The 15926-nt window shown below is 37.9% G+C and overlaps 2 long non-coding RNA genes across 2 annotated transcripts; one reads left to right on the top strand and one right to left on the bottom strand.

Moving 5' to 3' along the window:
* Positions 1-1933: 1933 nt before the first annotated feature.
* On the bottom strand, positions 1934-10073 carry LOC144633334 (uncharacterized). Its single transcript, XR_013567031.1, has 6 exons — positions 9991-10073; positions 8584-8604; positions 5851-5877; positions 5055-5075; positions 4685-4831; positions 1934-2175 (listed from the first exon to the last, which is right to left on the bottom strand). It is a non-coding gene; the product is annotated as an uncharacterized LOC144633334 (long non-coding RNA).
* A 5185-nt stretch (positions 10074-15258) lies between these two features.
* Positions 15259-15926, top strand: LOC144632063 (uncharacterized). Its single transcript, XR_013566852.1, has 2 exons — positions 15259-15596; positions 15686-15926. It is a non-coding gene; the product is annotated as an uncharacterized LOC144632063 (long non-coding RNA).

Here is a 15926-nt window from a genome sequence, read left to right as displayed (position 1 = left end):
TAATTTTTGGCATGTGAAACGTAGAATAATTCAGCTTTCTGCTTTAGTTAACTTTTCGTTGAACCGTTGTATTTTTTGGTCTTAATTTACTTCGAAATTTTTTCTTGCGACGTTTGCGTATTTGCCAGTTCTCGGCCACCCTGCTCGCTATCACAGCTTAGCGCTTGGTTTTTAATATAATTTCATCTGCTGCTGCCAGAATGAAAGAAATAAATGTTTTAAAAATAAAGTTCAATCTTATCTCTAAGTTTTGAGCTGACTCTTGTCTTGTCTATTATTTCTACAACACCTAAATCTTTCAAGACCTTTTCACTGCAAAATAAACCATCTAAATGCACGGGTAACACAATGCGGTTTTGCCAGAACCTGCACATAGGCAACTAGGCGCGTTAAAATCCTTTTTTTCTAAAGTAAAACAAAGCATCATAAAAATAATTTGGGATCGATATAGTATAAATAGGTTTACAGAGTGATTTTATGACTGTGAAAATTAATTGAGCATTTTTTTACAGATAATTACGCACAAGCTTTTTAGTGGCCGAGAACTGGGCCAAGGTGGCCGAGAACTGGGCCCACAAATGGAGCTTTTATTTTTATTGCTCGGGCAAATTAATTTTTGACCGGTCGATAGCTTTACAACAAAAAGCTGAATAATGTAGCTAGCTCTGGGAGAAATTTCAAGTTCCTGCGGTTCTTCTGAGGTAAGAAATACAAGTTTACGTCAAAAGTGGCCGAGAACTGGGCCCCATACTGTACTTTGCCCCGTAAGCTTTTTTCTCTGTCCTTCCTCCGAAGCAAAAAAACACAACCTGATTACACATTAACCCAAAAGTCGACCAAGTGTGCCTGCAACGATTTCCTGTCAAAACTAAAATGAAAACCATTGCGGTATGCGTCACCCGTAGCGGTTTTGTAGCAACCCCAAGCTATCCCCGTCTTTTTGGCCGACAGGAGACTATGCTCTAGGACGACCAAAGGGTAAACTATAAATCGGCCACGCCCGATTAAAAATCGAACAATTACTTGAACTTGAATAGGCTGGAGCTGCGATTAAAAGGAATACGTGCAAAAAATGTATCATTGAAACTAACAATGTAGGGTTAGGGTTTTGCTGCTTTAGGGTTTCTCTTCTCAGAAGTAATGCAAATGTGACGTAACTAAAGAGCATACACGTAGAAGCATTGTCCTTGAAACATGGTTGAAAATCCATACAAACGTCTCTAATTGTAAACCATCGTCCCCCAAAACCATATAAACTCTTAAAATTTTTATCAATTTTGTGACAGCTGTAAAATCCTGTCAAAGACCCGTTATTTGAAAGAAACTAAGATGAAAAACACTATGCTTGCCCATTTTTAAGAGTATCACAAAAATCATAAAACATTTAAGAGACGCTTGTATGGATTTTTAATCATGTTTCAAGACCCATAACTTAGTTTCTGTTCATTCTAAAAGCGTCAAACTTGGTCAAATGACCAATCTCACCAAGTTCTTTTATGTGATGGAGTCAGATTATCGATTGCTAAAAATTAAAAACTCGCCCCAGTCCCCTGCTCAACCTCGGAACGGCCAATTTATAATGTGTCGCAGCAACTTGTCGCAGCAATTTGTCGCAGACGTGTACACACGCTGCGACAACGTTATCGCTCATTTTGTCGCTGCGATGTGTCGCACGAATTCAAACTGGTTTGAATTTGTGCGACATAATTTGAATTCGTGCGACAAATCGCAGCGACTGGTTTTGTCGCAAGAATGCACCATGTCACACGAGGCGACATGTCGCCACAACATGTCGCCGCGACGTGTTGCAGCGACGTATCGCCTAGTGTGTCCCGACCTTTAAGACATCACTTGCTTTACGTTTCAAAGATAAAACAAAGCAAAAAATATCCGGTGTCCCAAATAGTTTTGACATATTTACGACTTTCTTGAAAAAATAGAAGCCTTCAATATGATCTGTCTTTATTTGTTATACAAGGGTAATGAACGCACCCATTTATGGGCTTGTTTTAATTCAATATATCTGACCCATATAGGTCTTGTTGTAAAAGCAATATGGTACGCCGCTGGGAACGTTATCTTGGTAACAGCATTGTTTTTCTTTGCACTGGATTTGCGTCATTCCTTCAAAGCCACAATCTATACGCTGATCCTGGTTAACAAGACACTCGCCATCTATTGAAATAAAATGGAATTTGTCGTCATTTGAATTTTAATCATTTACTCGTCCGTCCGTCTGTTCGTTGGTTCGTTGGTTCCCAATCAAATGAACCCTTAGTATAATTTTCAGAAGTGAATGTCAGAAACTATCAAATAAAACTGTCAGCAAAGAGCTACTCCTTGAAAATGATTATTATTGTGACAATTTCTCTGGTGACATACCAATGAAAGAGTTATCCAAGGAGTAAGTCTCATGGCATCCAAGTTGGGATGGATTCCAATCTTTCGCTAAGATGTCAAGTTCAGATATGTCACCACAACTCAGAACCCAGCTGACTTAGCCACCAGAGGTGTTTCCACAGAAGAACTAGTTAACAATCAATTGTGGTGGCATGGACCATCTTGGCTCAGTGATCAAGAGACCAAGTGGCCTTCGAGGGACTTTCAGCAGATTGATGAAAACACATTGGAACAGATGGCCAAAAAGCCTGCTGGTCCACAGATTATGTACGACACCTATCCACTGTTTGAAATGAATCGCAAGAAAGACCACTCTGGCAAGCCACTTTCCTCGTTTGAGCTGAATGAAAACAGTTATCCTTTCATAACAATACTTCTCTGAGTGACTGCATGGGCCTTACGATTCATTAGAAAGCTTCGAAAGAAGAATACCGAGAAAGAAGAACTTAAAGCTGAAGAATTAAACCAAGCGAAAACAATGTGGGAAAGACATATCCAGAACAGCAGTTTTGCATCAGTGATTAAATCAATCAAGAATAATACAAGAAACAATCTCAAGTGTCAGCTATATAATAAGGACTAAGGATAGATATCGGACAATGCTTAACAATTCAAGTAGCGAAATCAACTGTTGATGAAGCATGGAAGTTTGCCACCACTAGCCCTGACATGCAAAGCTATCTAGCCAATGAAGGAATCAAATGGAGCTTCATCATTGAACTAAATATATGCTGAGTCTACGAGAATGGATGCAGAAACACTTGAAAGCTCCTAGAGTTCAATCCAAAGCTCGACCACCAATGGGAGATGTCGTACTTCTGAAAGAGAGTTCACCAAGAAGAACCTGGAAGTTAGGAATGATCGAAGAGCTCATAACAAGCAAAGTACGAGCAGCTACAGTCCAAACAGTATGGAAAGCCGTGACTGCCAAAGGCCTTTTGACTTGTAAATCCTGGTCGAACCGGCTTTCAGTAATTGCGAGTTTGAAATCGTAAGTGATCAGCTACGAAGATGCATGGGTGAATTGTAGAAAGCATGGGTGAATTGTAGAAAGCTATGGTTGAGTTTTTTCAGGGGGTTCTTCAGTTAATGCTAGCGAGTTTTCATTTTTTCGCTAGCGAATTTTCATTTTCTCGCTAGCGAGGTTACAATTTCTCGCTAGCGAGTTTTCCTTTTTTCGCTAGCGAGTTTTAATTTTCTTGCTAGCGAGTTTAAAAATTCTCACTAGCGAGTTTTCATTTTCCCGCTAGCGAGTTTTTCAGTTCTATACCCTGGCCTTCACCTAGAAGAAAACGAGGCCCATATTTTGGCGGACTATGAAAGGAAATATAGAAGAAACAAGCGAAAATGTTTTCACCATGAGCCCGAAGAAGGTGTTTCTTGTTTGTTTCTTGTTTGTAAACTCGCTAGCGAGAAAATGAAACCTCGGCAGCAAGAAAATAAAAACTCGCTTTCGAGAATTTGTAAACTCGCTAGCGAGAAATTGAAAACTCGCTAGCAAGAAAAACGAAAACTTGCTGGCGAGAACTGAAGACTCCCTGAAAAAACTAAACCATAGCTTTCTAGAATTCAACCATGCATCTTCGTAGCTAATCACCTTCGATTTCAAACTCGCCATTACTGAAAGCCGGTTCGACCAGGATTTACAAGTCAAAAGGCTTTTGGCAGTAACGGCTTTCCATAGAACTGCATCAGGAACGTTGCTGAACAGACTATTGATTTTTCTGTACCCTTCAGAATGCTTGGAAGTGAGTGAAAAACCAACCAACCTCAGCTCGGTAACGGACAACAGGATGACGCAAGCAAGCAAAAGAGGAGAAATGAGCATACTGAGAAACGCCCTATTCGCAGAGCTGCGATCGAAGCAAGAGAAAAACTGAACAAACTATTGAATACTTAGTCAGATGCATGTTTAAGTTCGTGTATATACTTTTTTTCTGTCGAGTTATCTTTCTAATTAAGATAGGCTTAAGAGAGACATTGTCAGTGTTTATTTGACGTGAAATACAACAAAGCTTGCCTCGGGAGTGTCTTGGAGAAGTCACTCCACGAAAAGCAACATTTGTAAAGTCTCGCGTGAATTACGCCACTCGGAATTCCCGAGAACACGTGGAAAGGCCAGTAGATTAGAGCTGCCATGTTAGATGTTGTTGTGTTACGAAGGAAAGCTAAAATAAAACTCACTCAATGCGACACCTACAGCGCAAATATGCTCCGTCTTTATTTGTTATACAAGGGTGATGAACGCACCTTTTTGTGCAGGTTGTAAATCAGTATATCTTACCCATTTGAATTTTACTGTAAAAGCAATGTGGCACGCCGCTGGGGACGTTGTCTTGGTAACAGCATTGTTTTCCTTTGCACTGCATTTGCGTCATTGCTTCAAAGCCACAATCTATACGCTGATCTTGATCTACGAGGCACTCGCTATCTATTGAAATAAAATCAAATTTGTCGTCATTCGCATTTAAACGTAATAATTTACTCGTCCGTCCGTCCGCACGTCAGCCGATTCGTTGGTTCATTTGATTGTATTTTGTTTTTATTTTTCAATCAGATGCAACCTTACATCCTGGCCGTCAAAGAAACGGTGCTGTATGTGGAGGTTTGACTGTATTTCCTACTAATAGAAATTACAAATCAAAATAACTTACCCTCGGAGGTGGTGGGGGCAACTGTTCAGAATACAAAACAAAGCACATGATTACTTTAATAATTTTCCTGGCAAATGAAATATTATATTTATAACTAGCCTGCGTAGCTGGCAGGTTTGTTGGGGTTGAAAGTTTTTAATTACGAGTATTTATCAGAGATTAACTATGAGCGACGCAATTTGAACTTAGCCCCGTCGAGTCATCGCATTCGATATGCTGTTGGCTGAATACTGGATTTGTCTAAATTAGGTCATTGGAAGGAGTCGTCAATATATCGCTGAGCCTTATTAGGTGGAAGAGAATTTGTCGTGCATACAAGACACATGAACGAGTAATAAACGAAGCAAAAGAGTTGGCGGTAACTAACGATCATAAAAACAAATCCGTGACACAAGAAAGTTGAAATAAACAATACAAATCCACTGTCGCAAAGGAGATAGAAAAAATCGTTGCTCTCAATGAGGCGATTTTGACTCAAATCGAAGAAGAAAATATCGAAACAGAGATTGCAAAAAAAAGAAATTTCGGGCTCGAAATCTAATTGTTAAATAGAAAGAAAAAACTACGAAACAAAGTTAGAAAATGAGCAGTGCAAGGTCTAACTTTTCTACAACGTCTACAATGATGCAGAATTAACTGGCCGTTGCAGGGTAGTTTCAAAAAGAGTGAAAACTGGGTGGCTCGGTGTTGGGCTGGGACGAAACATCTCGGCCGTTATAGAGAGATGGCCGTAGATGGAGGTTCGACTGTATTTGCTACAAGTGGACTGTATTTAATACAAATAAAAATTACTTACCAGTTGGTTTGGTGGTGGGGAGGGCAGCTGTTTAGAAAATAAAACAAAGAAAATGATTTCTTCAATATATGTCATATTAAAGCAAATACTATTTGAAACAACATCTCTGACTGAAATTCATTTGTCTAAGTGACCCCGTGACTAAACTCAAAAGCATTCTGAAAAAATAAAAGTCAAACCTTGTAAAAATGTTTAAAACGAACGCCATTTTGTTTTTTAACCCTATTCAGACCGGGAGGGGGGGGGGGGGGAGCTTTTGAGGCCCGCGCTGACTTATAACTTTTATAACTTCTTTAAGATTCAATCAAACGCTGCCAAACTTTCTGAGTTTTCCTAAAATTTATCTGGCAACAATTTGGTAGGGTTAGATGATGTATCAGGAACTTGACACCACCATGGCAACGGCATTTTGACAAGCATGTTTTCCAAAATTTGTCATTTTGCGTGTTTCTGTTAATAAAAATCAACTTAAATGGGATAATTTTTACATTTTTACGTGTTTAAAGCACATGTTTATTCATTTTGAGTACTTTGCAGTGATTTTGGGTGGTTTTCTGGCATTTTGGAAAAATTTTGAAATCCAAGATGGCGGATCCAAGATGGCGGCTGTTTTGACATAATGATGTAATTGTCACGTGATGTGACGTCACCATCACACGTGACGAATACCAAAAGAAAGAGTTTCGGACGTACAATACATCCTATAAGTTTCATGGTGATTGCTTAAATATTCTGGAAGTTACATGGGGGGGGCCCTATGTGAACCCCCCCCCCCCGGTCTGAGAAGGTCTAAAAAAGCCCGGTCTGAATGGGGTTAACTGGCGTGAAACGTCGTTTTAAACTGAAATGAAGATAACTTCAAATCCATTTTTCTATCGGGTGGTCAGCTTGAGACCTAAAGTTCTGGTAGGTTTTTGTTAGCTCTACTCAAACTGTTACCATGCTATGAGATCTCTGTGGTAACTTTATTTTTGCGTGTATTATTAATGCTCGAATGTTCGGCGGAAACCATCTTTACTCGGACAAAGGGTAACAGAAAAACCAGAGAAATAATGCTAACCGAGACCTTTATTTAGCGTTTGGCTGGCGATGGTCATCACGGGGTGGATAGTTAAAGAATATTACGACCAAACTTTACGACCAAATCAGCACTGAGATTGACAGTATTGAATGGAAATACTTTTTAGGTACCTTATTGTTACTTATTTTTGCGGACTTAATTTTCGCGATTTTCGCGACTTTCAAAACATCGCGAAATTAAAGACCCGCGAAAATTTATTTCAAACGTTTTCTATTGTATTTTTTTTTATGTTAATTGGGTATTTTTTGGCCAAATCGCGAAAATTAAGTCCCGCGAAATATGCACGTTTCATTTTCGCGAAATTAAGTTCCCGAGAAAATGAGGGCCGAATCGCACTAGCGGAAAAATTTTGTAACAATTGGTAGATTTCATCATTAAAGAGTCACTTGTTTAAGAAAACAAGTGCGATTACGTTTATTGAGACCTACAACTTGTCCAACATTTCAGGAAAACAAAGAAGCAGCTGTCTTATGATTGGTCCGCGTTGCACGCGCGATACATTTTGTCAAACAATCGCAAAAACAAGTGCGTACGACTTGTTGGACAAGGGCAAATTTTGTCAAAACGGACAAATCTTCAAAGGCGCCGTTGTCCTGCCTCGAGGCAGGACAATTCATGACAAGTCGCATTCTCATGCCCCTCGTAATGCCAGATAACAATACGTTGTTGATTGGCTATTGTGTTTGGCCCAAACTGGACCTAATAACAACACGTACTCCAAAATTTTTGCGATAGTATGCACCGTGATGTGGCTCCCAATATCATAATTCAGCCGCAAAATCTTTCCGCGATAGGCAAGGCATGTTTAAAAGCGAAGTGTTTGCCCAATGTAAGAATGATAAAAGAAAAAGGATATCTTGAGACGACTCATTATTCCACTGCATAAGAACGCGCGTACTTTAAATGCAAATTGTTTTAGAATTTTTTACCGCGTCGTACTGCATATTTGATGTTTGTCCAAGACGGCCGTGCTGAGAAATGTACAGGGATGCCAGAAGCACGTGCAAAGCTATTGTACTAATAATTTCACCTTTTGTTCTCTTCAAGATGTCCTGACTTGTCGCGACAATTTTGTTTTTGTCAAAAATGTCATGACATTTAAAACTTGTCCGCTAGTGCGATTCGGCCCTAAGTAACAATAAGGTATGTTGCTTCTTCTTAATTACAATGAACACACTTATTGATAAGGCATGTGTGTTGCTTTGGCTGAGTTCAGATCAATAGAAACAAACACTGTATTGTCCCTAATTAAAGACGTTGACAAACAATTCCATGTCATCAAGAAGTGCAAGAATAAGTTTGATTGTTTAGTGCATGAAATGCTACTAATCAGAGAATTGTCACCATCTGTAAATGTCCAATCAGACTCAATCCGAGCCAAACTATTTGCATGACATTGTATATTTTATTATGTTAATTTTAAGCGAACTTTTTCTGACAGATTATTCTTTTCATTTTTTGTTAACTTGATAATGGAGTCATGACGAAACCGAAACGTCGTTCGTTAATATCGTTTATTTTTACTTGCCTTTGTTTTGAAAAGCCATTAAAATAAGGGGCAGTTATTTTTACTTCACAGGCTTTTTAACACCGAATGGCTGTTGCCAAATGGTTGTTTATCGTCATATACCTTTGTCAGATTCAACACTTACTTGTAGGAACTTCGAATTCACCTTTAACCAGAAAAGGAATAGAAAAAAGAGAGAAAAATAAATATAAATAGTTGAAAAGGAACCCATTATACAAGATATGGATAATTAGTCCTCCGTTGCAACGATTTTCAATTTTTCTTCTTACTCCTCTATGTTTTTGAGTTTTGTTGATGTATCGCTCTGCACAGAATAGTATTACTGTGTGTTATCGGCGTCTGAAAATTACAATAAGGTAATATTTATTCTCTACCCTTTAACATTTTCGAAGATCATTGACTAGCACTACACTATGGCTTCTATTGTGACGACGAGACTGAAAAAGAGGCATTAAGCATAGTAGAAATGCCTTATTCATGTGTCTTGTGGCCGTCTGCATTCAAAGATACCAAACATACAAACCAATTTATTAACGAAATGGTTGCGTTTTTGAGTCGCTCTTTGGCAGGAAACAATTCACCGATTTCTTCGAATTTTTACCTTCTGGATGATAAATTTTCGAAGTTTAAAAATTCCATTCGTTTTTCATTCGGAATAGAATCTTTTGAGATTTGGCCACATTTTCAAGACAGATTTCTACCCAAAATTTAGCAAATAAGGCTTGGAGCTTCCATGTTTTTGTTTTAGACTTTGTTTTTGCATTTCTCACGGGCAGTTTGACAGTTGTTTGCTTCTTGGGAATAAGTAGTCTCGAGCCTGAAAATCCATTTTTGCTACAAAAGGATTTCTAGTTCATTCTTGTTCTGTAAACCCCTTGAATCGAAGTTGACGTCTCTGACAGCGCATTCTTTTTTTGGGGTCATGCTAATAATTTTTTTTTAATTAAATGAACGAATATGTGATAGGTGAGATTAATGTAAAGTACTTCATTTAACCTTAAATTTGTACCGTCTTGTTGCGCAGCTTGTGTTTGCTGTAGCATTCTGATTACTCACTTTCTTTTTGATAAGGTTTTGGGGATAATAGTACCTTCAGATGACCGATAGTCTAGCTGCACTGTTCCGCTATTTTGTGCACAAGCTGACAGGAATGCATTAGCGTGACATCTTGAGAAGAAAATTTGACCAGCCTTTTGCGCAGCGAGCTGTATAGTAAGGAGCGTCATCAAACTTGCAGATACAAAACATGTGAGCTCTGAGGCTTATTTGCTAAAGTTTGGGAGAAATATGTCGTCGGGTTTTGAAATTTTACAATCATGTTTATTCATGTTTTTTCATTTCTTTTGTTTGTGTCCTCTTGGCCTCGCTAACAAGCTGAATTTTAATATATCGAAAAAAGCCTATTGGAACATTTTTCATTTAGGATGCAAAAATTCGAAGAAATCGGTGAATTTTTTTCCTGCCAAAAAGCGTGACTCGAAAATGTAAATATCACGTAAATAATTAGAATAACAAAATGATCTGTACTTACCAACAGCATAATAGCACCTTGATCGATTATAGCAACAGCCCTTGGCCTCGCAATGCACTCGATCATACAAACCACAGCTTTTTCGCTTACTTTCTTCTACACTGCAATCTTTTTCAGTAAAAGAAATGTGTAAACCAGCAAATATGTTTTGTACCTGACTAATACGAGTTAGCATAACCACACTGACCTACTATTGGTAATCGCGCAATCTGATTGGCTAAACAGGTGCCTACTATCGATCCGTAGAAGGCTCTCGGAGCGCGCGCTTAGTCTTTGCTGAACTTTATCAATCAAAACCTTTAATACATCAACTCTAGCTATATTTTGTGTTGAATAGATCGGTCAGTGGGTTATGCTATCACAATTAGACGGCTCGCTCTCGGTTTCTACCGGCTTTTCTTTTAACCCTCAAAAGGATATTGAAATGGCTTAAATTTGCAAATAAACGTTAAGTTAAAGGCCTTAAAACAAGAATGTCCATTGGAAATTTGCTCACTTCTGGCGCTTTACTAGCCTGCCGTGACACGAGCTGAGTAATAAATTGTGATTGTTGAAAAGTGTGTGTGACTTACTACTTCACGGGAAAAGCTTGAACTTAATTGTTAGACCCACGCTTATTCGACGTAAGCGTTAGAGGCTTTGGTGAAAATATGTTAAACTTGCAGTGCCTGGTTCGCCGTGCCGTCGGCGTTCTTTCATTTTTGAAGATGTTACACAAACGACAAACAAACTGATATCATGTCTTCAAATCGCTTTGCGCATTAATTTTTGTATTAGCAGGTTTTTGCCGCAAATAAAATTCACGACATTCGTTAACATTTGTTGTTTAATTTGTTTGCTTCGCTTCAAGTCCCATTTCTTTGTTTTTGGACTTACTTTCTTTAAAATCAGACAGGAAAACTATGTGTTGTTTTGCATATTTATTTTCAGCGGAAATTTACGACGAAAAGATTTTTTTATGTACCGTCGGAAAAAGTTTCTTCTCTTGTGGGAACACAGCGGGCGATCCCGAGCGGTCAAGATTGCTCCATCGTGGTCACTTCATCTTGACCGATCACGGAGCTAGTCATATAATGAAACAATTTATTGGCAGGATGTAAATCTTATATCTTACCCATTCGAGATTTAATGTCAAAGCAATTGTGGCACGCCGCTTGGGACGTTATCTTGGTAACAGCATCCTTTCTCCTTGCACTGGCTTGGCGTCACCCCGTCAAAGCCACAATCTACACGCTGATCCTGGCTTATGACAAGGCACTCGCTATCTGTTGAAAAAAAAAATCGGTTTTCAGTGTCGTAATTTAAATTTAATATAAATCGTTCGCTCGCTCGCTTTTTTTTTGTTCGCACGTTGTTCGGTTGGTTCTTTTGTTCTTTCTTCCGTCCTTCCTTTCTTCCATTCTTCTCATCTTCCTTTATCCCATTTGTTTGTTCATCTGTTTGTCTATTTTCCGTCAGTCCGTCCGTCCGTCCGTCCGTCCGTTCATTTGTTCGTTCGTTTGTTAATTCTTTCGTTCTTTTTCTAGCTCTTTCATCATTTAGTTTCTTTTATTTCGAAACTTACCGGGCTTGAAGCAATGAGGAAATCCTTCTGGTACTATACTGTTAAAACAGCAACGATTACTTTCGCACGTGTGGGAGTCAATACCAATATATCCACACTCTTCTTTCGCTTCGTTTTCAACATAAGCACATTTGTCAAAAAGTTTGGATCGCGCTGAAAAACAAAATAGATTAAAAATCGTTAATTCAACGAACGAAAACATGAAAAAAGGAATTTCTAACGATTAGATAAAAACAACATCACAATGACTAAAGGATGGTGGCCCAGAGGAAACATAGCAGCGCCCGCTTGAGCAAACGTTTCTTCCTCCTTAACAATTTTACACTGTTCAGTTAAGCCTCATAAACAACACTTGTCTTATAAAAAACACTAAATTTGTTAAGAAGCAATTTGTGTCTAAAAAACTGTTGATTTGTTAACAGTTCTTGGATGTACACAATATTTCTGAAACACAGTACAACAGTCGGCAAGTTCCACCTTGTAACTAAGATGTATTCCCAAGTTGAAAGTCGGAGAACATATTTATGAAACACCGCTCTCCGTCAACGATATCAAATAATAAAAAGATCACGAGTCCGTGATATATCTCGGGCAGATTTTACCTAGTCTTTTTTGTACTGATGGTGGTTTGGCGATCTTGGTGCTTTGCAACTATGTGCTGCAGGGTAATTTCAGGGTATCTGCTCGTTTTTAACTTGGTTTCGTTGCGTCTAAAGCTCACACGAAGAAAAACTTTGGCTGCGTTTGTGAGTTTAAGCTGGCGTAATAGTTAACTATCGTGATATATAGAACGTTTCTACGTTTTGATATTTACTAATTCTTTTAAGGGTTTTAAAGTGATATTTACGTTTTTTTAAGTTTTGGAGAAATATGTCATTTTATCTATAAAGGTGGACATAAGAAGTGGCTTTCCAAAACGTTCATTTTGCACTACAGAATCATTAGTTATTTACGAGTTAAATGCGTTGGATTAATTAAAGAATCAGAAGTTATATTTGACTTTAAAACAAATCAAATTGTTTGTGTATTTGGAAATAATTAAGCCTTACCACTGAATTGATATTTAGAGCTCAAGCAGTTTTATGCTATTGCTATAACATCTTAATTTGATGTATTTATGGCATTAGACTCTACCGGCGTTGTTTCACCAAAATAAGAAAGTAATTTTGGAGTAATTCTGGTTTAAAGATAAAAAAAAAATCTGTTCTCTTTTAAGTTTCAATCAAGCCTTGTACATGTGGCGCCTGCTAAATCAACAACTGTCTCATAGTTAAAGCTCCACAAGCCTTACTTGAAGTTTTTTATTTTTATACACGGGTAGTATCAACTGTGAAATATGTTCAAAAAACGCTGTCTATATTGTTAATCGTTAGCCTTTTACAAAATGTTGCGTAACCATGCTCGTGGCTTCGGGCAAAGTATGGCCGTCAATTTAGCAGGTAAAATTTGTCTTTATGCCTTTCAAATCGTTAGCTATTCGTGACGGTTCATGATATATGTAAGGAAATTTCGAAAAAAAAAACAGCGAACAACGAACACCATTTTCTTTAAATTAGAATATGGACATGATTTTCAGAACGCCATAATATTTAAATTCATTAAACTCAACTGACCTTATAAAGGTAAATAAAGAAGATACTCAACTTTACAAGCGTGCCATTTTGCACATCTCGCTCATTTAAATATCTGTTTCCAAAATTGATTTTTTTGGCCTCGAGCATTCTAGCAGTTTTGAGAATAGGCTGAACACAAGAGGCTTAACAAAGCATACAAAACCATTTTTAGGTAGGTAGGTTTCTTTCAACTTGAAAACTCGAAAAATTCTAGATATTGTCATGTAATTGCAAAATACATAATTACAACTTATCCTAGGAAAAAATTGACAATATTGTAGCGAGTAACTTTTCGTTTGCCATCAGCGAAGCGATTCTATTACTTTATGGACTAGCCTAAGTAGTTCGTACTTGACCTTTATTAGAATTATGGATGGAACTAAAATAATGCACTTAGAAAAAAAGTAAGGCTACTTGAACAAAGTAGCCTCTAGATAATAGGTTCGAGTTAAATATGTTTGCGAATCGCTTAACATTACAAATTTAAACACTTCCTTAATTATTTCCAAATTTTTACGGATTCAATATAGCCTAAGACAATGACCAGCTATGCAAACTTTCAAGATTGCTTTTGCATATTTAGAAAAAACTAATTATTCAAACTAATTATCCTACCACAAAAAAAACAGTGTCACTCACCTCGTAAACCTGGTCTAGAGTAGGTAGATTATTCTCCATATCTTGGCCAAATGATAAACCATGTGCTTGTGTTAAGGTCATTGCCCTGTATTGCATTGCGCATCCTTACTGAGCAGAATTTTACGCGTAATAAGCGCGCGAGGGCGCGCGCACATAAATAAAATGGCGGCTTTTTTCTATGTGGCTTAGTCCGCGAGAAAAGTTAATTGTCGCTTTCTCGTAAACGAGTCTGGTGACCTATCAATTTTTTCTTATATTTTGGGTGTAGCGATCAAATTCTTTCTGTAAAATGAAAACAGATCAATTCTTGTGTTTGAAAAATAAATTATCGTTAAAAACGTGTACTTTGCTGGTACTCGCAGAGGAATTTTAAAGGAATTATATGGAATATACAAGGTCTTTCTGCTCCTAAACGAATCTGGTGACCCCCATTTTTTATTTCAAAATTTAAGTTCCCTTAAAGTAATAAACCAGTAGGCGAAGTTTGGTTAAAAAATTGTGTTCAGTTCTATTTCAGGGCAATGACCTTAAGAGGCTGTATCTGTAATAGTGGTCTGGCCGTTCTGGCTTGTTAAATAGATTTCGCTCTTTTCTAGTGTGTTGCAAGACTTTCATGTAATTATACTAAAAACACAATTCACTTGACCGGATCATTAATTTTTTTCGAGTTTTTAAGGATTTTCGGTTCACCCGAACGAGCACTTGTAACGACCACTGTCAAGGCTTAAATTTACCACAACTTTGAAAATTAATTAAAAAAGAACTAACAACTTCTGTACCAAACAAACACTACAGCCTGTTAAATTATGTCTTTTTAATTTATCACACCAACTTTCACGAACAGTGAGCTCGAATCAAGCTAGCAGCAAAACATTAACGACACCCCTATCACACACCTTGATGAAACACTTGAAAACGGCTCAGATTCAAACTTTATTTTTGAAAAAGTGAGGCGGTCTACTTCAATCAAACCAACGCAGCCGAAAAGTAGATGTAATAGAAAATGTTCCTATCGAAAAAAACCTTTTGGTATTGTCTTAATGAAATATTTACAGCTGTGTAAACTTGCCCAATTTCGAAGATCTTCATGTTTGCAGCCATTTTGAGGGACTCGTCAGGACGAGGAGTTTCATCAACTGGCCTCGCAGACATACCTAACACCATCAGAAATAAACAAAGATTAGATATAAATGCATTGCAGTTCAACTGAAAGAGAATAAATCGTGTTTAAAAATGGAAGCTCGACTTACATTCCAACGATTTCTACGGGCGTAAGGTCATTCTTGTTCGACTGAATTTCGCTTGATGATTCCACAACAAATAACAATATTTGACACGCAGACTTTGACTGAATGTAGCGTAAGGTAGTAACCTCGTGCTTTCCCTTCTTTACCGGCGTACAGCGAAGTTGTTTCTGTTGTTTTCACGACAAAACAGCAAGCATCAGGTAAAGAAGACCAAACTGACATGTTTATCGATTGGTCGGTTATATACTTCATGTATGGAGTACCGTTGTGTACCGTATGTGTACCGTATAGTGCCTCATACATGAAGTAGTGACCGACAGGCCGTTTCTTTAGCTGTTTCTTCGACGTTCAACGTTTTGCGATGGAAAATCTTTGCTGTACGCCAGTAAGGAAGGAAAAGCACAAAGTTACAGCCTCGAGCTGATTCATAGGTTACATTAAGTCGAAGTTTGTATGTCAAATATTGTTATTTCTAGTGGAATCATCGAGCGAAATTCCAATTGTAACAACCGTACGTCCGTAGACGTCCGTAACAGTCAAAATGTAAGTCGAGCTTCCATTTTTAAACACGATTTATTCTCTTTCAGTTGAACTGCACTGCATTTATATCTAATCTTTGTTTATTTCTGAAGGTGTGAGGTATGTCTGCGAGGCCAGTTGATGAAACTCCTCGTCCTGACGAGTCCCTCAAAATGGCTGCAAACATGAAGATCTTCGAAATTGGGCAAGTTTACACAGCTGTAAATATTTCATTAAGACGATACCAAAAGGTTTTTTTCGATAGGAACATTTTCTATTACATCTACTTTTTGGCTGCGTTGGTTTGATTGAAGTAGACCGCCTCACTTTTTCAAAAATAAAGTTTGAATCTGA

Source organism: Oculina patagonica, chromosome 12, assembly GCF_052425735.1.
Source record: "Oculina patagonica isolate OP01 chromosome 12, crgOcupat, whole genome shotgun sequence".
NCBI lineage: Eukaryota > Metazoa > Cnidaria > Anthozoa > Scleractinia > Oculinidae > Oculina > Oculina patagonica.
Note: the sequence above shows the minus strand (reverse complement) of the source record. Positions and strands in the feature narration are given on the sequence as shown.